The sequence below is a fragment of the Pan paniscus genome, chromosome 2, assembly GCF_029289425.2.
Source record: "Pan paniscus chromosome 2, NHGRI_mPanPan1-v2.0_pri, whole genome shotgun sequence".
In the NCBI taxonomy this organism is placed as follows: domain Eukaryota; kingdom Metazoa; phylum Chordata; class Mammalia; order Primates; family Hominidae; genus Pan; species Pan paniscus.
Genome location: NC_085926.1, coordinates 75,061,483 through 75,087,375, shown reverse-complemented (window position 1 = coordinate 75,087,375; position 25,893 = coordinate 75,061,483).

Sequence of the window (25,893 nt, the reverse complement as noted above, 5' to 3'; positions counted from 1 at the left end):
TTTTTCCCCAGGCCCCCCTTCTCTTGCCCCTTCGGGGGAACCCCTCTAATAGCTGCAGCTAGCAGGTCGGCGTTTCACTGGGCTTGGCGTTCGCTCTCTCTGTGGTTCTCTCTGTGGCTTACCGCATCTCTATTCACAAACACCTGGTTGGCTATCTCCAATAACTGTGAAGTATTCATACCTGCAAACCCAGCCTGTTTCTGTAGTTTTCTTCTAATGTGTTCTGCACTTTGACTAACCAAAGTCATGTTAATCATGCGCTGATTTTCAGGGCTATCGGGATCAGAGGGAGTGTATGTACGATACGCCTCACATAGTCTCTCGTAGAATTGTGCCAGACTCTATCTTTTCCTTGAATGACTTTGTTAACATTTGTGGCCTTTGAGGTCTCTTTTTTAAGCCTTCCAGAAGGGCTTCCCTGTACCGGTTTAGCCTTTGCATACCCTCTCTTTCATTTGGGTCCCACTGGGGGTCTGTTCCTGGTAATTGGATCCTCACATACTCTTGGGGGTTTCGGTAATCAGCCAGAACATGTTCCTCTAGCCACTTAGTTGCTGCTTGGAGCACCCTTCACCTTTCATCTGAGTTAAAGAGGTACATGAGCAACTGGTGGCAATCAGCCCAAGTAGGGTTGTGGGTCTGGGTAATAGTTTGGAGCAAATCAATTATAGCTTGAGGCTTTTCAGTATAGGATGAGGTATTGTTTTTCCAATTGAGGAGACTGGCAGAGGTGAAGGGTTGGTACACAAAGGCATGCATTTCCACCATATGGCCATCCTCGTCTACCCCAGTATACCGTTGCTCTTTCAGGGGCATTTGTATCCCAGTTCTAGGCCTCAAACATGCTGCCAAGGGAGAGGTTTCTTCCAAGGTCTTGCATCCTTTCTTTTCTACTCTGGGTGGTCTAGGGGTATGTAGGCCTTGTGGAAGCTCGGGCGCAGTGGGCTCAGGAATGGGAGGCCTTCCTTCTTGGTGAAGAGGTGGGCGGGCACTGGTGCTGTTTGTTGCCATGAATCCTCTAATGTTGGGTTGGACAGGACTTTAGGAGCCGACTTCTCTCGGTGGGTGGAGCGGGATTCTTCCTTGGCTCTCTGTCCTTTTGCCACTAGTACTGCTGCTGCCTGTCCTCTTAACCACTGTGGCGAGTCTAAAACCAGATGTAGCCAAGTGTCTACGGAAACTGGCCTGGGAGTCCTGGCTTACCAGTTACCTTCTGCTATGACTTTGAGACTAGGGACTGTGTAGGCTTCCTTCTGATGGCCAACCCACTTCTAATGTGGCCAATCCATCTCACACAAGGTTCTAAGTCTTCCTGGGGTCATAGTAACCCCATAATCTCCATTAAAATATTTTTGGAAATTCTTTAACACAGTCCATAATGGAGTGGGCTTACTTTGCATCTCACCCATTTCCCCCCACTGAGACAAAAACGACGCTCACGACACAAGAAGGGAAAGGCTAAAGGAGTCACTCACTCACCCTGCCTGCCACTGGCCACTTCCCTCGCGGGAATCTCAGATCATCTTAGCTTAGGCAGGCTGGTACCAGGTGGCAGCATGAACTGCCACTTAGCTGTATGAGGTATCCTATGGAACTGCAGCTCGGGGCTCAACACTCACTTCAGACAGCGACCACTGTCCATCCGGTGCCCGTCTCAAACACAAGCATTCACTCATTTTCACTTTCCTTTTTTTAAACAAGCCAAGCCAAATCAAAATCAAAACAGAGACCAAAGTGCCAATAATGGCACGCCGTGGGTGATTAGGACACACTTCCACTCAAATGGAGTGGACACATTCCCAGGACTGGTCCTACCGTATTCCAGATGTCCAGACTCCAAGCACCAGTTCTATCCCGGTGTTCAGCCACTGCACTGATCCTCAGCAGGGGCCTGCCGTGCACCACTCTGACAAGGAGTTCCACCAGGGCAAATGCCTACCCGGGAGCACTCTCAGGATCCGTGTTGCCCAAGCCAGCTGGGGTCCCCCACAGGGATGCTCCATGGGGCAGGCCTAATCTGCCTAAGGGGCTGCCTCGACCGACTGTTAATCACCTCACTTCCTGGTCAGGGAACCATGAAATGTAGCAGGACAAACCATAGACAAAACCTCTCAGACACTGGGTTAAAGAAGGAAGAGGTTTTATTCAGCTGGGAGTGTCAGCAAGACTTGCCTCTCAAGAACCAAGCTCCCGGAAGAAAGAGTTCCTGGCCCTTTTAAGGGCTTACAACTCTAAGGGGTCCACGTGAAAGGGTCATGATAGATTGAGCAAGCATAGGGTATGTGCCTAGGTGGGGGTGGTGAGCAAGGCAAGTATTTCTCCATACCGTTGTCTGTGATCTATAGATAGCACAAGCGGTTAGGGTGGGGTTAATCGTTAACCTACAGGTCTGGCCAGTGGCGCTGATCAGTCTGTTATTTTTCAGTTTTTACTTCCTCCTTTTCTTTGGAGACAGGGGACAGTAGGAGAAGTGGCCTATCTCCTCAATTATTTTAGAGAATCTCTCTTTCAGAAATAGAATAGAGTATCAAGACATGTTCATATTATTACAGTATTTATATATATATAGCAAAAAATGTAGAGCTAATGTAAAAGCTTATTAATAGGAAATAGTTGAATAAAAAGTGGTAGAAGATTATGTAGCTATAAGAAGAATGGGTTATATCTGTATATTTTGAATGGGGGGATTTTCATGATATATTGTTTAGTGAAAAAAGCATGTTTTAGAATAAAGCATATAGTGTGATCTTATTTTAGATATATTTTAAAAAGGATTATATATATAAACATAGAGACAGGTAGAATTAAGTGTGTGAAACAGCTAATATTGGTTACCTAATGAAGCAGACCAGGAGTAGGGTTGGGAGAGATAGATTGTTGACCTACATATTTTCTTATTAGTTTAACAACACAAGCTTTTACTGCATTTGTAATTTTTTAAAGTTTGGTGATGTTAAAAAACTTGTAAGTCACTGTGTTTCTTTGCAGAAAGATAAGTACCACATAAGGGCCACTTACCTTCTGTAGACTTCACTTTATTTAGAGAAGATCTAAAACAGTGGGCATGGAAAGAACGTGGAAAAAGAAATGTTGGAAAATGAGACAAAGCCAAAAAATCCTTGGCTGTAGAGTATTAAAAAGTTCTATTTTTACACTTTGGTTTTAACTCTAAATACGATTGAGAGCAGGGCAAGAGCAGTAAGCTATTCAAGGAGATCAAAATATGCCGCTTTGGCATATTGATTATTTTGAGTTGCAAAAGCAATTGAGAAACGGCAGATACAGGAAGAGCTTTCTACCCTCCCACTATCTTAAGCCAGGGCATTTCCCTCGACAAAGTTCCCCTCCCCATACTAGGAAGAGGAGAGCACTCTTATCACCACATACAAGGAACTGATGCCAGGATGAGTCTTCATAAATAGACCTTATTAAAATAATTCTTATCTTCTATTATTTCCCTCCATATATTTCCTAGTTACTTTACCACAACTTATCGGCCCTAGAAAAGCAAAACCTTTTTCCTTTAACTAGTTCCTCCTACATAATTTATCACCTTAAAATATATACCAAAATCTCACCCATGTTTTAGAGATTTGGTATATATTTTACATATACACCAAACATTAAGTAGGTTATGAATTATTATAACATTTATTGTGCTTTAAAAATCCTGATTCCAGATATCAGACTGCTAATTACAGAAATTATGACAGATAATGCAAGCTCTAATAAAATGTAATATTTTGGTTTACATTTAATGCTACTGTATAAGGCAGGAGAACCATATATCTGAAATATATAACCTCCCAACTTGTAGTTGTATCATAAAAGGAAAGAAAGATATGTTTTTTGTTATTTTCCAGGGTTCTACTTGAGTCCACTCTCTCTATACTCCCATTAATTGATCTAATCTACCACCATGGCTTCCACAACCCTCTTCTTGATGGTTTTTTAAACTGACCTCTAACTAAGGGACTCTTTTGACCTTTGGACACATATGTCTAGCTCTCTAGTGGCCATCTCCAGTTGGATGTCTCATAGTTATCTCCAATTTAATATTACCAAAACGTAAACATGTCGCTACCTGTTACCCACCCCTTGCATATATTTGCTACTGTGCCTATTACTGCTGTTTCATGAAATACTATTGCCATTCAATGTGTCTCTCAAGACATATACTAAAGAGTAAAGCATCTTCTTCCTTGCCAACATTCAGCTCAAGTGGTCAGCCCTTCACTGATCACCATGACTAAAGGATTTCCTGAAACATGAGTTTCAGATAAAATGAGGACCTCTGGGGACAAACCTGAATGAGTTGGTCACAATACATTCAACTGGGTCTAGTCACAGGAGTTTCTTTTCACCATTCTCACTATCCTTCCATTAGTTTATTACCAAATCTCTAGAACAGCATCATTATGGGTTTTCACACCATTCTCCCCTTTGCACTCAGGGCAATATTTCTTGTTTTTTAAATTATTTAAATAATATTTTAATGATTTCAGTTAAATACAACTGAAAATGTGGTGTCACTGAGGGTTGTTTACTGCTGAATTTCAAAGTATAGATTTATGGGCCATCTCTGTGCATGCATATCAATTCCTACTAAATATTCATTTTATTATCTCAGGTTATTGGCAGCTTTGTAATAGGAGGTGGGGAACAAGAATGATCAGCTGAAAGGATATGGTTAAGAGACAAAACAAAAACAGTGCAAGTGACACTTAAAGTGGTACAGATATTACTAAAACAGAAATACGACCCCAACTATTTATCCCTAAATTATTGGGAAAAAAATACAGGCAAAGTTAAAACAATTACAGTCTTCGCAGACTTAGGTAACTTTATTTGCATTTTTTAGTTATTTCTTTTTTATCATTTGTTTGTTCTGAGACAGAGTCTTGCTCTATTTCTCAGGCTGGAGTACAGTGCTGTGATGATGGCAAATTACAGCCTCAACCTCCTGTCTGTCTCCCAAGTAGCTAAGACTACAGGTGTGCACCACCACGCCTGGCTAATGTTTCTGTTTTTATTTTTTGAAAAGATGAGGTCTCACTGTCTCACCCAGGCTGATCTCAAACTCCTTGCTTCAAGTGATTCTCCCTCCTTGGCCACCCAAAGTGCTGGGATTACAGGCATGAGCCACCACTCTTGGCCTGATTTCTGAAGCCCTATGTCCAATGAAACCATTTTAAAAAGTTCTACTGGAATAGGAATTTAGCTATTTATTATACTTTTTCTTTATCAGATCATGAGGTTATTTTTTAAAGCAAGTCCCTTCACTTGAAATTAAATTTAACTATTTAAATTAATTGGATTAAGAGGAGTTAAAAACCTCCCTTAAAGAAATATCTATAGTTTCTCCCTCTGGTTTTTGAAAGGAAGTCTTAAACTAATGAATATGAGTCAGGCAAGGACATGTAATGCATCCTTTAATATCTTGTCAGCCTTTTGTGCCTTTGATTTTCCTTCTTTCTCTTTTAGGTATGTAGTAGCATTTTCTTGTGGTGTTTAAAGATTTTTTAAAAATGAAGATAATACCTTCATAAAGAAAGGTGCCTAAATTATTAGTATACATCTTGATGAATTTTCACAACACAGTGGATTCACTATGTAACTAACACATTAAAAAACAGATCATTACCAGCACCCAGAAATTCCCATGATGCCCTTTTTCAGGGGACTACCTATACCAAACGTAACCAATATCCTTACTTCTTTTTTTCTCTTTGAGAGAGAATCTCATTCACTCTGTCACCCAGGATAGAGTGCAGTGGCGCAATCTCAGCTCACTGAAACCTCTGCCTCCCGGATTCAAGCGAATCTTCTGCCTCAGCCTCCTGAGTAGCTAGGATTAAAGGCGTGCGCCACTACATCCAGATAATTTTTGTATTTTTAGTAGAAACGGAGTTTCACCATGTTGGCCAGACTTGTCTCAAACTCCTGGCCTCAAGTGATCTGTCTGCCTCAGTCTCTCAAAGTGCTGGGATTACAGGCATGAGTCACTGCACCCAGCCTATCCTTACTTCTTACACCATACGTTAATCTTGTTGGTTTCCAACATTGTGTAAATGGAATCACAATACTCCTTTTTTGGTCTATATTTTTCCCCACAACATTGTATTTGTGGCATTTATTGATATTTTGGGGTGTAGTTCTAGTTTGGTCATTCTCATTGCTATGTGCAATGAGTATGTAATTTATTGGTGAATTTACCACAATTTATTTTCCATTCTATTGTGTTTTGTTGTGGTTTTATTTCTATTCTTTACTCCCTCCAGCTTTATTGAAGTATCATTGTTTTAATATACGTATACATTATGAAATAATTACCACAGTCAAGCTAATTAAGATATTCACCACCTCATGTTGTAACCTGTGTGTGTGTGTGTGTGTGTGTGTGTGTGTGTGTGTGTGTATGTGTGTAGTGGGAACACTTGAGATCTCTCTTCATAAATTTCAAGTATTCAATGCATTAACTGTAGTCCCCATGCTGTACATTAGGTCTCCAGAATTTACCTTATAACTGAAAATTTATACCCTTTTACCAATATCTCCCCATTTCCCCTACCCCACAGTCCTTGGTAACTACCATTCTACTCTCTGTTCCTGTGAGTTCAACTTTTTTTTTTAAGATTCCACACAGAGGAGATTAAAAAGTATTTCTCTTTCTGTGTTTGGCTTATTTCACCCAGCATAATGACCTCCAGGTTTATTCATGTTGCTACAAATAGTAGAAGTTTTTTTCTTTTTTTTAAGACTAAATAATATTCCATTTGGTGTGTGTGCCATCTGTTGACAGATGCTTAGCTTGTTTTCATATCTTGGCTATTGTGAATAATGTTGCAATGAACATGAGAGTGAAAATATCTCTTTGAGATAGCGATTTTATTTTCTTTGGATATATAGCCAGAAGTGGTATTGCTGGGTCATATGGTAGTTTAATTCTTATTTTTTTCGATAAAACTCCATATTTTTTCCCATGATGCTTGTACCAATTTACATTCCCACCAACTGTGTATAAGGGTTCCCTTTCTCTACATCCTTGCCAAGGCTTGTTATCTTTTGCCTTTTTAAATAATCTTTTATAAAATTATAATTTTATAATTGCTAACAGTTGTGATATGATATCTCATTGTGGTTTTGACTTGCATTTTTCTGCTGACTATGATGTTAAACATCTTTTCATACACAAATTGGCCATTTGTATGTCTTCTTTGAAAAAATGCCTCTTCAGGTCTTTTGTCCATTTTTTAATTGTATATTTGTGTTTTCGCTATTTAGTTGTATGAGTTTCTTATATATTTTGGTGTAAAATAAGGGTTTGATTTAATTCTTCTCCATATAGATACTTAGTTTTTCCAGAATGGTATATTGAAAAGACTGTCTTTTCCTCATTGTGTATTCGTGGCACATTTTTTTTAACTGGTGAACCATAGATGTGTAGATTTATTCTGGGGCTCTGAACTCTATCCCATTGGTCTATATTGTCTTTATGCCAGTGTTATAGTGTTTTGATTACTGTAGCTTTGTAATATACTTTAAAATCAGGAACTGTGATGCCTTCATTTTTGTGCTTTCTCATGATCGGTTTGGCTATTTTTGGTCTTTTGTGATCCATATTAATTTCAAAATTGTTTTTTCTGTAAAAAAGTCATTGAGATTTTCATAGGGATTGCCTTAAATTTTGAATTATTTTGGGAAATACAAACATTGCACCAATATTAAGCCTCCCAATCCATGAGTACAGGATATCTTTTCATTTGTTTGTGTCTTCAATTTTTTTCATCAGTATTTTCTAGTTTTTAGTATAGAGATCGCTCATCTCCTTGGTTAAATTTATTCCTAAATATTTTGTTATTTCTGATGCTAACATAAATGGGATTGTTTTCTTAATTCTTTGTTACATAGTTCATTGTTCTAGTATAAAATTCCCACTGATTTTTATATGTTGATTTTGCATCCTGCAACTCTACTGAATTCATTTATTAGTCAACAGCTTTTGGTAGAGTCTTTAAGGTGTTCTGTGTATAAGATAGTGTTATCTATAAAAAGAGACTGTTTTACTTCTTCCTTTCCAATCTGAATGCCTTTTGTTTCTTTTTTTAATCTAATTGCTCTGGCTTGAAGGTCCAGTATAATGTTGAATAGAAATGGTAAAAGTGGGTACCCTTGTCCTGTTCTTGATCTTAGGAGAAAAGCTGAAAGATTTTCACTATCAAGTACGATGCTAGCTGTGGGCATTTCATGTATATCATTTATTATGTTGAGGTAAATTCCTTCTATACCTAATATTTTGAAAGTTTTATCATAAAAGCATCTTGAATTTTTTTCAAACACCTTTTCTGCATATGTTGAGATGATCACATAATTATTGTCCTTAAGAGTACTCTTAATAACATTTTACATGAGTCAGAATGCTAACATCAAGCAAGATAATTACTTTATGAAAATGTAGGAGAAATTGTATTTTATTTTTTCTAAAAAATATATTTTGATGATAAAGAAATTTTCACCATATTTCAAAAAATAATACTAACATGTACTCTATAGTTTTGTACAATACCAAAATTTAGCCCAAAACATGGCTGGTTTTAAAATAATTTTCTAAGGTGAATGAACACATAAAATATGGAACAGAAGTTTCATCTGTTCACCAGCTATCAACCCCCTTTTGGCTGTCTGCCCTGTGCTGCATTCTAAACACAGGCAGCTGGTACATTCTGAAAGACTAGAAATGATAAATGGGGTAGAGACTGCTTAAGGTCTTTGTAAAGTTTAATGAAAGATTTATCTCTTGAGGGTAATGTTCCTCTTTCTTTTACTGAAATGAGAGTTTGATAACCTCTCATTGTGCTTTTGATAAATTACACCTCACTGTCATAACTAAAATGACTAAGTGGATTTTTTTTAATGTAGCTAAGCAAGGTCTAGTTATCACCAAATGGTTTAATACTTAGTATCTACAAAACTAAGTTTGAATTTAAAATATTTTTAATTATTAAGCTGAGAAAAACTATAATTCAATAATTTAACAACAATCACTGGGAGACCCTTTAATATTCTCTATACCGATTATAGCCATAGGAATGGGAGATTATGATTTAGAATTTATAGTCAATTTAAGGCATTCTAATCTACAATCACAAAGGATGTTTTTCACTAGAGTTTGCCATTACCTTTGTTGAAGTAATTAATATTTAATTTTAAATTTAAAAGTTTGAATGCATTTTTATCCTTATATACCCACATGCATAAAAATGGAAAAGACAATTATCCAGCAAATAAAAATAATAAAAATAAACACCTCAGGAATTTTACTTAATTCAAACTTGAACATTTTCCCAACACATTGAACATTTTTTCTCACACGTTAGGAATTTAAGTTTCATTTTTAGAACTCAATATATCCAAGAGCATTTGAAATGTACAGTTAGAAAAGGGAGATAATTTTCAAGATGTTTACACAGGTTAAAAAGTACATAATGATTATTTAACACATTTCTCAAACCATCGTTTAGAAACAGTGGTTTTCTGGGCATGGAGAGCATTTCTCTGAGACTGATGTGAATGTGGACAAATGCTGCTTCTCAATGTCTCCTGCTGATGCTCCAAGATTACCTAGATTTAGGTGGTGCTTCCCTTTCTCCTAGTAATTATGTGAAGAACTGTGTATCAGCAGTGACTATTTTTTGTATTTTTAAATATTTTGAGTGATTTTTATTACAAAATTAATCCATGTTTGAGGTAAAAATCAAATTATACATAAACCTATGAAATAAAAATAGTAAAATCCTCCAACTCTTTCCACTCCATCCCATCCTAACTTGCTTGCCCAAAGCAGAGCCCCTATAGACTCACACAGACACTCCTCCATTCCCATTCCTAAAGAAAAACCAACTTCCAATAAGTATGTGCAATTATTATGTATCAACTGAAAAATAAAAATCCAAAAAATAACAATAAACTGCAATGTATACTATATACAAAAACTAATCTATAGTATTCATATAATTAAATTGTAAATATTCATTTTATATAATTAAATATGTTAATTTTATTAATTATATTATGGAACAGATATTTATTAAATATATAATTATATCATATAATTAAATATACATAAATTCGTTTACATATACAGTCGTATGTCACTTAACAATGAGGATACATTCTGAGAAATTCATCATTAGACAATTTCATTATTATGTGAACATAATAGAGTGTACTTACCGAAACCTAGGTGGGATAGCCTACTACACACCTAGGCTATATGGCAGAATCTATTGCTCCTAGGCAACAAACCTGTACAGCATGTGACTGTACTGAATACTATAGGTAATTGCAAAATAATAGTAAATATTTGTGTTTTTAAACATATCTAACATAGAAAAGGTACAGTAAAAATATGATATAAAGTTAAAATATAGCACACTTGTATAGGGAACTTACTACAAATGGAGCTTGCAGTACTATAAGTTGCTCTGGGTGAGTCAGTGAGTAGGGAGTGAATGTGAGGTGGAGGACATTATCATACACTATTATAGCCTTTCTAGATACTGTACACTTAGGCTACACTGAATTTATTTTTAGTTGTCTTTTTTAAATAATAAATTAACCTTAGCTTATTGTAACTTTTTTATCTGTGAACTTTAAATTTTTTTAAACTTTTAGATGGTTTTGTAATAGCATTTAGCTAAAGACCCAAACACATTGTGGAGCTAGACAAAAATATTTTCTTTCTTTGTATCCTTATTCTATAATCTTCTTCCTACATAAACATTATTTTTTTTACTTTTTAAACATTTTTGTTATAAATCAAGACATAAAGACACATATTAGCCTAGGTCTACACAGAATCAAGATCGTCAATATCACCATCTTCCACCGCCACATCTGGTCCCATTGGAAGGTCTTTAAGGTCAATAACACCTATGGAGTTGTCATCTGTGGTAACAATGTCTTCCTTTGGAATACCTCCTGAAGGATCTGCCTAGGGTTGTTTTTCATTTAACTTTTTTTTAAATAAATGGAGAGAAAACATTCTAAAATAACTCTATTAATCTAAATGAAATAGTATTAAGATATAGTAAATACATAAACCAGAAACATAGTATCATTATTATTATCAAGTATTATGTACTGTACATAATTGTACACAGTATACTTTTACAGGATTGGCAGTGCAGTGGATTTGTTTACACCAGTATCACCACAAAGACATGATTAATGCATTGCACTAAGGCACTGCAACAGCTACAGTGTCACTTGGCAATAGACATTTTTCAGTTCCATTATAATCTTGTGGGACAAGCATTGTATATGTGGTTCATCATTGAATGAAATGTAATTATGTGATGCATGACTGTGTTAGCATAAAATAGAAACAAAATATTGTGTGTATTATTTATATATAAGGGGGATTCTATCATACACACTCAACTTTATCTTGTTTTTACGTATTTATTATTTTACTTTCATTAACACTCTATCTAGGAAATCCATCCATTTTGGCCCCCATTCTCTACCTGTGTTTCCTGACCTCATTGCACCATAGCTTATGCTTAACTTTGTATTACTGGGCATTGATATTATAACTCATTAGCCATCATTTCTTGCCACTTCATTACCAGCTGTTATTCAGCTATGAGTACAAATATCAGGGCAGACACTGTAGATATCCTTGAGCTGCTAGTGAGTGATTTTTCTGCTTCCAGTGTTTATTAAACTCCTATTGGAAATAAAAGTCTTACGGCAGGTTGAGAATAATCTTTTCCTTTTCTGGGCCTTCCCAACACATTGTTAGACTTGCTAAGGGAAAAGCAGTCTGATTACACAAACCTGGACAAACATTCTGCCTAACAACACAGATATGTTGCTATGAAATGATTTACAAGTTCTGACCAATTTTTCAATCACTTTAAATTGAAAACCACCTTCTATCACTCAAACCCTGACTTAATATAAATCTGAGAAGCTTTAGTGTAAATAAATTTCAAGTGTCTTATTGAAAGCAGCTTTTCCATTTACTTCTTTGAGTCAAGAATGACGTGAACCCACAGATAGAGTGCTACTCTTAAGAGGCTATCCGATTATTCTTTATGAAGCATTTTAAGAATATTTTTAAAAAAGAAATACAATCATTTGTTGCAAAACTATTGACTCCTTTTGGGGACTGGCTAATCCAGGCAACTTGGCAATTAGCAAAAGTTCTCCCCTTTCATGAGAAGCAGAGGTGTTCAGTGTTTAGGGAGAAGGGATAAAAGGGAAACTCCACCCTCTGTAACTGTTAAAAAGCACAGCTGACACTGCTGAAGTGGGTTGTTCATTTCTTTGGATTAACTATGAGAAATAAACAGGCCAGCTGGCTTGATTCATGATAAAACAGAAAACTTCAAAAATAATTCTACTTTTTTCTTCCAAACAGTGGTTACTTGGTGTTGGCTCTGGAGTAGTAAGTGAGAGAGCTTGGCTCATGTCTATTATCCTTTCCTGATACACTGTGGACAAAGGAATATTAGAAAAAATTGTTTTCTTTGTCATGATATTGGTGATGGGCTCCACAGTAAAGAGTATGGGTTTTGTTCAGTGCTTTTCCTGAGCATCATGTGAGATGGATTCTTAATTGAGTTGTATTGGAAGATTTCAGCATTGAAGGAATCATGAAGGTTATGCCAGATGACTAAGACAGTTAACTGGTGGAGGGTCTTGACGATGAGTCATCCATGTTCTTGGCGTTCTGAACAAAGAGTTTGACAAAATGAACAAACAAAGCAATGAAAGAACAAAGCAATGAAAGCACAGATTTATTGAAATGAAATTACACTCCAACAGAGTGGGAGCAGGATTGAGCAAGTGGCGAAGAGCACCCCTTGAAACATTTTCTGGGGTTTCAATACCCTCTAAAGGTTTCCCTTTGGTTACTTGGTTACACCCAATGTAAATGAAGACTTGGCCTGCGACCAGTCTGATTGGTTGTGGGAGGGAACCATTCAGAGGTACTTTCCATTTTTCATCTGCAACGCAGTACAAAAGGAGTAGTTTCTGATCCTTTTGTTATGGAGAGATTGATGGTATGGTTTAGCTGTGTCCCCACCCAAATCTCATCTTGAATTGCAACTCCTGCAATTCCCACGCATCATGGGAGGATCCTGGTGGAAGGTGATTGAATTATGGAGGTGGGTCCCTCCTGTGCTGTTCTCATGATAGTGAACAAGTCTCACAAGATCTGATGGTTTTAAAAGCAGGAGTTTCCCTGCACAAGCTCTCTTCTCTTGTCTGCCACTATGTGAGAAATGCCTTTCACCTTCCATCATGATTGTGAGGCCTTCCCAGCCACGTGGAACTGTATGTCCAATAAATCGCTTTCTTTTGTAAATTGCCCAGTCTCGGGTATGTCTTTATCAGCAGCATGAAAATGGACTAATCCAGTGGGGTTTTCCTTTGGATTGAGCTCCAGGAAGTCAGTGGGAATTGGCCTTAGGCTTCCTGCCTCCAGACATTCTTGTTCTGCCTCATGTCCCCCCTGAGAGACAAGATTCTCATATATCTTTATGGGAGGCATAGGGACTGATGGTCTTTTTTTCTGTAACTGCTTTATGCTGACTTGAATTTGGGGTGCAGTCCCTACCCACTGGGGCTCACGGAACTCTCTCCTTGCTCTGTCCAGTGGTGACAGGGTAGCTTCTTGATGGCCTGGGGTGGTGTCTTCACCTGGAACTGGCTAGAAACCATGTCACATAATCATCTGAAGCTTGATGGTCTCTAGGTGAGAGGAAATGAATTTGGGTAAGAGACTTAACAAACAGTCCAAAAACCAAGGCAAGTATAATCATTAATAATGGGCCAGCCAAGGGAAGGAGCCATGAAACCCAAATTAGTGCCCTTCTCCAGGAGCCCCATGGCTCAGACAGCTGTTGTTGTATTTTGGAGGCCCGGACATCTAATTTCTGGGTGGCATTCCTTACTAATCTGGATTGGTTGACAAAAAAAAAAACAAAAAAATAAAAAAAAAACAGCATTTTAATGTTTCTAGAAAAAGACATAAGCCACTTTTTTCATTAGTAGGAGATCCAGTCCCCTTCTATTGTGTAAAGCAACTGCTGCCAAATAATCCGATTTTGTATGTTGATGATACTTTGGGCAATGTCTTCCAAGGTTTCCATAAAATCCTTGAACAAGTATTGGTAACAGGATAGGGAAGTTGCAGGTCCACTAATTCCCGTTCCTACTCCCACTGTTAAAACTACTACCTCTGAAGGATTAAGTTCTCCATATGTAAACAATGCACACTCATACACATTACAAATGGGCTGAAATAATTAAAAATAAGCAGTCATTTCTACAGAGAATTCAAACCCAGCAGCATGCCTGGGCTATCTTTTTAGCAAGTCATTCTACCATGGCCAAGTTTGCCAAGAAGAAATATAGACAAACTCTTGATTTAAAAGAGCTTTTCTTTCTATGCTTCTGGGAAACAACTAAACACATCAGAATGCTACCTGGAAAGCAAAGAATGGAAGAGAATGGAGATTTAGACATTATTAGTATGGACTTTTAGTTCATACTATCTTTTAACCGATATGTAACAATTTAATTGGCTGCATAATTTATTCTTAAAAGTATCCACTGTGTTCTGACCTAAAAGCTCACAGTTTTCAGGAGAAAAAAGACCCAGTTCCTCTCTCTCAGATGTGGCTCAACATTGACTAAATTTACAGTATTCGTTAAGTTCTACCTTTCTCACTGTAAAATGAAAAAATATATATATTATTACTTAAGATTATGAGGAACAGCAAATAGAATACTGGCACCTAGACAAGGGATTGGGAAACTAAAGCCCACAGGCCAAATTCAGCCTACCACCTGTTCTGTATGGTCTGCAAGCAAAGAATGTCTTAGTCCACTCATGCTAACTGCCATAACAAAGTACCATAGACTGGGTGGCTTAAACAACAGATGGTTACGTTCTTACAGTTCTGGAGGTGAGAAGATCAAGCTGCTAGCTGATTGGGTCCTAGTGAGGGCTTTCTTCCTAGCTTACAGAAAGGAATCTCTCTCTTTCTTCTTACAAATCCACCAATCCTATCAAATTAGCACTACACCCTATGACCTAATTTAATCTTAATTAACTCCTAAAAGCCCTGTCTCCCAATACAGTTACATTGGGAGTTAAGGATTCAACATATGAATTTTGGGAGGACACATTCAGTCTATAACAAAATGGCTTTTACATTTGCAAATGATTGGAAAGAAATAAAAAGATGAGATTTTTGTGACATGTGAAAATTATATGAAATTCAAATTTCAGCATCCATTCAGTAAAGTTTAATTAGGAACACAACTGCACCCAACATTTACGATTTGTTTATAGTTTCTTTCACAGAGTTGACTAGTTGTGACAGAGGCCCAATGACCCACAAAGCCAAAACAGATAGTAAAATGTTTACTATCTGTTCCTTAATGGATAACATTTATTGACCCCCTGACATAGATAATGCCCAATACATGGTAACAATTGTTAGGACATCAAAACACCTGAATAAAAATTGAAATGTATAATTCTCCAGCATAGATAGAGTGCAACAGAGAGAACATCTGGAAACAACTGGCAGTTTTCTATAAACTGCAGGTCCCAAACACAGGCATCTCCAAGGCCTACATAGAGAATGTCAGTGAGTGGAGTGAACCAGGTTAGGGAGATAACAGGGAGGCATGGGGGCAGTGGGAATCTGCTGTGGATATTGATCAACTCCAGAAGATTGTTGCCATAGGAAATATAGGTTTGGAATTGCCTGAGAAGTATAGTTGGAAGTTTTAACTTTTATGAGAATTTTGTTGACAAGGAATTTTTAAAAAACATTTTATTGCTATTCAACAAAGTGTGGAAGAAACAAAATATGTCCGTGTGCCAAATGCAAGCCAATAATTAGAATTTTGCAAGATTTGATATGAAGAATAAGAAATAGCCCCAAATTTGATAAGATTTTATATTTTTTGAAATATCTACTCAGGTCAACATATAGTTTTGGTCTAGTGATAAGATTATAGCTGATTTTTTTCCCTATTTTTGCTGAATCGACATTCTTGTTTTAGAAAAAGAGAGGGACAGATGTGACTGCATTTTTTCCTTTTAATTTTTTGAAATTTCTAATATTTTGTTCTCATTTTCTTGATTATTCAAATTATGGGGCATAATTGATCAATTACCTTTCTTTCCATATGACTACAAACTCACTGAGCTGAGGTGAATAATTTTCAGAATCCTCAGGACATAGATAGTGCTGGCACATGATGTGATTTTAAATGTCTTTTGAGCAAAAATTGAATGAATAATGAGAACTAATGCCCTATTCCATCTATCAAAGTCTCCAATATGAATAAATTGACAAAAGTGTCAGGGCTGATATACACAAGTGATGACCATTATCCTGAACAGTTGTGATGTAAATGTGTTTTTATTACTACAGCAAGACATAATATTACTGTCACTTCTCTTTATAAACAGACTAGAGAATATATGTGCAACACCTACTGAGTATATTTTTCCCCAGTGTCTAGCCTTGTAGAATATCTATGTACCATAGATACATAAATGTCAAACACTCACTGAGAAACAGCATGGTTCATGGAGGCATTAGTAAGAGATATGTTTTTGTACTTCAACTTTTTATTGTAATTCACTATACAACACAGCTCTTCAAATTGCCAGGGAAAAAGTTATATTTTTCTCTTGAAATAGAGGTTAGAAATGATACATTTGTAATCATCTGTGTACATAAAGCTACTTATTCACCATAGACATAAAATATGGTTGTACTCTTGCTTATTAAGCTTTCAAAGCCTGCGGAAATCATTATGAATGCTGTTAGCATACAGGGAAGCCATGTGGTTTAGGGAAGAAGTAAGGAATCATTGCCATTCACCAGTGTTTTCTTTCCTTTCCCCCACAGTCTTTGATCTTGGGTAGGGTTTTCTATCCCTGGTGAGGTTTCTCTCAAGTACTTCAAGAAATAAATATTTGCTAGACTATTCTAATATTTTATTAAAATAAACTACAGCCTTTGGCTTTAAATGTTTCAATTGTGAGATTTACAGATATATGTTTAGAATCCCTACATATGTGTACCAATAAATAAAAATAGAGATTTATTTGGAGGTACAAGACAATGAATTCACTCCAAAAGATGTAGAAGATTGACATGTTTCAAATTTTCCAAATACTATTGTAGAATGAATCACTATTAAATGAAATGTGCATATGATGCTATTTCTAAATAAACAACCTATCTAAAGAGCTTTAATGCTATCCATTGCCAGAGACAAGTTGTTAAATGGTATTTTTATTAATGGCCCAATTTATAACTTAATTACATGCCCTTAAAATTTATTTAATGTATATTGAAATGCTTTATAAATACTACAATTTACAGGGTCGCTTTCTCTGGTTATTAGAAATGGTCTCTGTATATAATTTCTCAGAGATCAGCAAGATGCTAAAGTTGTATCTTTGTAATGATATTCTGCAATTGCATAGGATCCTTTGCTTAAAGATCTCAAAGAGCTTTACTTAATATTGAGTGATTAAATCATACGGTACTCTTGAGTGACAAGTTTAATTATACCCATTTCCAGAAAGACAGTATGCTGAAAAACTATTCATCTACAAACTCAAGGTTATCCAGATAATCAGGACCAAAAGGTCATTTTGCTGGGGATAGCCATACCTCTTACAGTGGAGAGCTCACGTATGGAAGTGAATTGTCAGACTTGGGGTTTTGCCAATTTCTTCAGCCCACATATAAAGCCGAATGTCACCACTAGCAGTATAGTAATCATATCTTTGGAGGATTATTAACACCTTTAATCCTCTATGATTCAACAGCTATTGCATAGTCTTTTAGAGGAAAAGAATCAAGTGTCAGGCTAATGCTATTTTGTTTTTTGTTTTGTTTTTTATTTTTGCAAAAATACACTAAAATTATTAAAATCATCTGAAAATCAAGAAAGAATTCTGAATATATTTATGTATACTCATTTTTAAACAAAACAGACACACACACAGTACAAACACAAACACACAGATATAGCTTATCCTTCAACCAGTCCTGTTGGTTCAACCACCCAAGCAAAGACTCTCACCTAGATTTTTGCCTCTGCCTTTTCATTTCTTCTTTACATCCTGCATGAGAATGTGTTGTTTACAGGTATGGGAGCCATTGTGTAGCCAGAAGTGAACATGTATGAGAACCAGTGGCTAACACACACAAAAAGGATGAAGCTAAAATTTAGCAATAGCTTGAATCTGATGGCATTGCTAAGCTCTCAGAACATCCCTGAGGCTAATTACCTACCAATGTCTTATAAAGTAAACCATAAATATAGTTATGATTTAATTGCATTTATTTTGTAGCTTGCAGCCAAACACTTTCCCATCTGATACACAGTTTATCCTATTTCCCTCTTTCATTATTGTCATAACATTTTTTCCTATATGGGAGTATATTATTTTATTTATAAATTTGCTTATTGGTTTCTTTGCCTTTCTGTGCATTGAAACATAAGCTGCACAAGAGAAGGACTATTTTCTGTCTATTAACGGCTGTATCCACACAACCTAAGTGCTCTGGCACATTGAAGGCTGCAACAAATCATTTTTTTTTTTTTTTTTTTTTTTGAGATGGAGACTCACTCTGTTGCCCAGGCTGGAGTGCAATGGCACAATATCAGCTCAACGCATCTTCCGCCTCCCAGGTTGAAGTGATTCCTCTGCCTCCGCTTCCCGATTAGCTGGGATTACAGGCACCTGCCACCACGCCTGGCTAATTTTTGTATTTTTAGTAGAGACAGGGTTTCACCATAATGGCCAGGCTGGTTTCAAACTCCTGACCTCAGGTGATCCACCTGCCTTGGCCTCCCAAAGTGCTGGGATTACAGGCGTGAGCCACTGCACTCGGCCAACAAATCATTTTAAATGAATGAATGTATATGTGAGTAAATGAATTTGTAAAATAGCTTACCTATATGTCCAATGACTAAGATTTATAAACTTCATTCAGGTTGCATTACTGGCTATTGGATTTCTAAAAATTTAATTATCTTTCTTAGTAACTTACAAGAAAAGAGATTTATATAATTTCTTCATAGAAAATTGACATACAGCATCTGCTGCCTCTGCCTTAATTTCAGTCTTCATCATGAGAAGCCTGGTTTCTGAAAGCAATGACAGAAGCTAGAGACTGTAACAAACTGTTTCTGCCAGGGTGAAGGTCCATTGCTGAGATGACAACACTAAAAGGAACAAAGCAGGAGGTAACAAGCCACTTTTAACTCTTCCTGCATGTCAGACTCTGTTTCTCTACTGGAAAACCTAACAGGGAACCAGCTGCAAAAAAAAAAAAGAATTATAGTTTTCAGCATCCCAAGTCCAGTATCACAAAGAAACAGATAGAGTATAGGTCTGGGACTGAGCGAAAATAGGTTAATACATGGGAAAAAAACACACAAATAACTGTGTCTTATGGAATCTTGTCTTGCGTCTTTGTAATTCATTAAAGGGTGATTTTTTTCCCCTAAAACACAAATCAGATCAGGTAATATCCTGCTCAATATCTTTCAGAAGATTTCCATTTCTTTCAAGCTACTTAATATTATATACATGACCATTTATGATCTGGATCCTGGTTTTCCCTCTTCCCCCATTCCTGGTATACCCCCGGGGTATAACCTTAAGAACAGACTACATTAGGTTCCCCTCAGTAGCACGTTTTCTCAAGCTTTTATATCTTTTTTATAGTCTCTTCCTGTATTTGTCATTCCATTCCTCTTTCTCTACTCAGCTAATTCTTACTCATATTTGGGAAAGCCTTTGAACTAAGTCTCTCTACACCTGCCAATGGGGATGTTAATAGATGCCATATATCAGGTTGTTGTTAGTAAACCAAATAATGCACATAAATTATTATCACCTACCAGCACTTAGAAAACTCTGAACAAATACGTGCTCTTATTATTATCATTTCCTTTTATAACTTCACCAAAGTATCCTTTTCTTTCATAAACCCTGTCTAATACCCATGTGTATGTTTCCTCAGTGATCCCATAACATCCCATATCATCATGAGGATACCTATCACACTGGATTAGAATCCCTGGCTGATTGGCAAGTCTTTCCCATTAAGTAATAAAATTCAAAGGTGGTGGCCATGTCTTTGATATATTTAACTTCCATACTTGACACAGAGCAGAGCAGAGAGTAATTTTTCAATAAATATTAGCTTAATGAAAATATTGCACTTTTACAAATTTGATATAGTTTTATTGACTACCTTGCATTAAGACAATGCTAGAACACACATATACACAAATAGATTAATTACTATTTAGACAACTGCTACAGCAACTTATTTCATTATAAAGATTCAAGCCATCCCCAGTAGTTACTAACCATACATTTTCAAATTTGTCAAAGCAATGTACTTGTATTTAAAATATTTAGGAGACTATGAAAATGATTCATATGAGCTGTGCCTTGGCCTAAGTTCCACTATGGTCCCCATAAAAGCAGAACCAGAGACAAGCGATCATGTGAAGATTGCTTGTTCGGGAAAGTGATCCCAAGGAAAAGGACAGGGGAGATGGAAAAGTAAAACTGGGAATGAGTGAGAGGCAATATAAGTTTGCATATCGAACTACAGCGTTCAACTGGGCTCGTTCCCAGTGGAGACACCTCGGTGATTCATTTAAAATTCACCTTAGAATTGTCCATCCAAGGGAAAGAATAAAGTATTTATCCACTAGTTTCTAGACCCCATTGGTCAAGAGTTATCCCAGGGAGCACTAACTACCTCATACTGCCTGATTTTGAACACTTCAGAATAGTTGAGTGGTTTTCTTACTGACATCACTGTAAGAAGCAATAGAAAACACCCAGGGTAGAAAGCAAGAAAAAATACTAAATACAGCTAGGGGTGGTGCTGTCAGGTTATACCTGAGTGCAGCTGGTTGCCACAGCAACTGCTAGAGTTTAAAAAAAATGGCTGAGAGAATACTACTCATGTCTTAACCAAGCTGGAATATGTATCTTTTTAAACATTGCTCTATTCATATTAATATCATGAATGGCTTAAAATATACTATCTAAAGAGCTTATAAAAAACTTCTTTTTGTGGTGTACCTTGGAAACATTTATAAATTATTTATTTCCTTTTAATTTCTAAGTAGATGGTACCTTAACAATGTAAAGGGAAATACAAAACCATTTTGAGAAATTTTTGGAAATTTCTCATGGAAAGCCTTCATGTAAAAATTTGAAACATTATCCTAACTAATATGCTAAGACAGAATTGAAATTTCTCAGACTGCTTTTAAATATAAGAGAAGTCTAGTGCCATAACTCAGTTAAATATTCCATATATGCCATTACTGAAGAAATAAAAGAGTGAGGAGCGGCAAAGAGATGGGATCAGGAAAGGGCATAAAAATAGTTTCAAATATATTAGGTGATGTTCTGGTACTTCATTGTGTGATGGGCTTAGAGGTATTCATTTTTGCTTTATAACATAATTATGTGACATGTAGTTTGCATTTGAATATAATATTGCATGGTAAAATTAAAACTAAGGAGATAAATATGATCATATTATGTATTAGAGAAAAATACCATATTATGCTAGAAAAAACTCTAGCCATATAGCTTCTGGAAACACCTTCAATATAAATGCACAGAAAGGTTGAGAGCAATATGATAGAAATATATTTCATGCAAATATTCACCAACATAAAGCAAAAAGAAAAGAAAAGAAGAAAGAAAACTATACCAGAAGAAAACAGCTATTTAAAAGCAAAGGTAAAATTTCAGCAGTTCAACATGCTGAGAAGACAAATACTAGACTTCAGAGCCTGCCACAAAGGAGAAGCTGCAGGGTTTCCCATGAAACCCAACAATCTTAAATCAGCTAAATTTTTATTAGATCCAGGTGATCTGCCTGAACTCTAATGGCCAGGAAATAAAAACTAAAATAAATGACATTCTCAGAGAATGTCATAGGTATGCTTGCTTTCATACCCCAGCCACGAGGAACACAAACACAAGAGATTACTTCTGGCTGAAGACAAGCTCACAGACAAAAATTACAAAGTACCTAACATTCATTTAACAGGATATTTCAAAAAGAAAAAAAGAAATATTGTTCATTTTAAAAGACATTATTCAAAAAGACCAGGTCTGTTTAATAAACACTTAGAGCAATGAAAAACATAGGTATCAAAAGAAATTCTCATTGCATGGGATAAATAGTAGTCTAGTTAAGATAAGGACAGAGAAACTGCAAAAAGGTTTCCTTCAATATGGTACAGAAAGGCTAGGGCAGGGATTGTTGATAAGGCTCTGCCCTATGGTCTCTACAGCACCCAGTGTGTGAATGGGCAGGGCCATTGCTTTCTTTCTGGTGTTCGCCTGGAGTAGGGTGGATTTAGTCAAAAGGTTCTGTTCTTCAGCTCTACTCTTTTTTTTTTTTTTTTTGATCCCTTGGTGAGAGAGTGGAGACTTTTCTTGTTGCACTGGCTGCACATCCTTTAGGGTTTCTGGGCGGCAAGCTTTTCTAGCACCCAGACTGAGATATACTGGAGGCATAAAAAAAATCCCAGGAAACTCACTACTTGGTAATTCCTCAAGTCCTGAGGCCAGTTGGCATCCTTCTCTTCACCTTCTTGAGTCTCCTCAGATTTGCCTTATGTATTTTGTCAAGATTTTTAGCCACAGTTAGCAAGAGGAATGCGGTGGAATGCACTTTTTTCATTTGGTCTGGAATTAAAAGCTCCACAAGTGATTCTTAAAAGTTGATATGATAAATCAAAGGATTCGACATTCCCATCAGTAGTATATGAGGGCTACCTCATTGCATTAATATATTTTAAAATATTTTCTTTTACAAAAATTTAGGGTCTACAACAGAACAAACCAATTGAATGAAAAATGAATAAGCAAGTCAGTTGTTTAAATATACTATTTTTCAAGATGCCAAATATAGAGGTAATTAAGATTTTAAATGTTAACTTATTTTATTTTTTTCCAGCCAGGTATTTTAAAACGTGTAAATGAGCTCAAGCTTTTTCTCAATATTATGAGTTTGTAAAATTATTAAGTACCTTCAATATTTTAAGTTTTGTCTTTTAAAAATTTATACATTAATATGGTTTGGATTTGTGTCCCCATCCAAATCTCATGTCAAATTGTAATCCCTAATGTTGGAGGTAATTGGATCATTGGGGCAGATTTCCCCCTTGCTGTTCGCCTGTTAGTTAGTGAGTTCTCATAAGATCTGGTTGTTTAAAAGTGTGTAGCACCTCCCCTTCTCTCTCTTCCTCCTGCTCTGGCCATGTAAGATGTGCCTGCTTCCCCTTCCACAATGACTGTAAGTTTCCTGAGGCCTCCCAACCATGCATCCTGTATAGATTGCACAACAATAAGCCAACTAAATCTCTTTTCTTCATAAATTACCCAGTTTCAAGTGTCCCCTTCCCCTTCCCCTTCCCCTTCTCTCTCCTTGGGCTTCTTCTTCTCCTCCTTCTTCTTTGGACACAATCTCACTCTGTCGCCCAGACTGGAGTACAATGGCGTGATCTCTGCTCACTACAACCTCTACCTCCCAGGTTCAAGCAATTCTCATGCCTTAGCCTAGCTGAGACTACAGGCATGTGTCAGCACACCAGCCTAATTTTTTCTTTTTCATATTTTTAGTAGAGACGTGGTTTTGCCATGTTGGTAGAGCTGGTCTCGAACTCCTGACCTCAAGTGATCTGCCCGCATCAGCCTCCCAAAGTGTTTGGATTACAGACATGAGCCACCATGCCTGGCCGCAAGTATTTCTTTATAGCAGTGTTATAATTGACCAATACATATGTTTATTAATATTGATTGGATTTTTTTCTTATTACTTTTATTTAACAATTTAAGTAATGACTTTAGAAAACTTTTAAACTTTTATTTATTTACTTTTTTCCTGTGGAAAGAATGCATGTGATTTAAACTGACACAACTTCACCGGACAAGAAAACATAGCTGGCAGGTTTAATGAAACAGCAATTATAGTTGCCCTTATGAGAAAATAATAATAATAATAATAATGTTATTTGAATATATAGAGAGAATTCAAAGGAAACATGTAACAAAAAGCTTTTTAAAAGCTACTAGTTGTGGTACTTACTTTCAACCCTGGGGGATAAATTTTCATGTCTTTCAGTAATTTTAACTTTCATAATTTCATAAAATATTTCCCACAAGCACACCCAGCCTAAAGTATATTAATTAGTCCCACATTCAAGGTTATTCTTAAACTTCTTAGTTTATATATCCAAAGTACACATGCTACAAAGAGAGCAGAGGGAAGTATCATCAGTAAGCAGTGTGGCTAATGTTTATTTTGTAGAGAAATATCCCCATGCTGGTTTAAAATTTCCATTAAATGAAGAGTCATGCATTTTGGTATTGTTAATAAAACATTATCTACATTATCTTTTTTATCATAATACTTGAGATGCTGACTCTTGCCTTCTTATTCCCCATATACCATTTTGCTCTCAAATCATTGCTGCCAATGGTTCTATTACACAGAGAGGCTGATTTTCCCTTCTGGCAAGAAAAAAATCATTGAAAAAATTTCATTTAAGGATAGTATAAAGTATACACAGGTCGAATCAAGGAGATTCTTCTGGATTTCATCCAGAAGTTGGGATCTTTGAGAATGTTCTCTGCCACCTCAACCTCTAGGAGTGGTTCCTATTCCTGGAAAATGTTATCTTTTATAATCCAATAAGTAGGAGGATATATCTTGATCATCGACAGTCAAACTGAAACTTTTCATCAGATTTCAATTCTTAGTGAATACTAGCCTTAGTAACAAACTCTACTTTAATCCTTTTTAAAAATAGTTCAAATGAGAGAAATGACAACAAATAATCAGAGAAAGGTTATCTGACATTTATTTAGGTTTTTAAAACAATAAAATAGCAATTATGAAAGGACTTTTACTTAAATTATCCCTTTTAAACTTGAAAACATGACCCTCTGGGTTAGGAATTTTTATCCCCATTTTAGAGGAAAAAAACTGAGCTATGGACACTTAAATAACTTTTTAAGGATGGTTCCTAATAAATCGCAGAGGCAAGACATAAGCCCAGGTCTTCTAACTCTTAGTCTAGTACTATTTCAACTGTAATGCAGTTACTTGAAGGAAGGAATAATAATCTTAGAGCTGGATAATTCATGTTAGCCAACTTTTACAAGCTATATATAATAACATTTCTAAACCTTACTATCCTCATTTATTAAAAATAATAATTTTGCTTATTTTCTAGATAGTTGAAGAATAATTTTATGTGAAATCCTGTTATCAATTGCACAGTATTTTCTCCACCCCATCTAACCACACGAGAAAGGATCTTTTTTTCCCCCAGGAATAAAGTTGCAGAGGACACCTATGACAATGTTTGCCCAGCAACTATCTTGCCACTTTTCTAGTTAGTGCCCCTTTATGCTTCCTTTGCCTTTCCAAATGGCTGAAGAAGGACCAGTTTTGTTAAATGGGACCCTTCCTTAACGCTGGAATTGATTAATCCAAGAAATATCACTTGTATTAAGCTAAACAATAGCTTCTTTCCTGCAATTTCTGAACTTTGGATTGATAGACATGTATGTCAGTTTCTCAGCAGTCATGTTACCCCATTGAGCAAACCTCAGGAAAATTGGCAACCTGTGGGCCAGAGAAGCAGAGATAACCACTCTATGGAGAGCTAGAGATAGAGATAGTGACAGAGAGAGGATGAGACAGTGGTTGAGAGAGACAGAGAGGGAGGTTATTTTTAAAAATAAAGATGTGTAGGAAGAAACAAGAA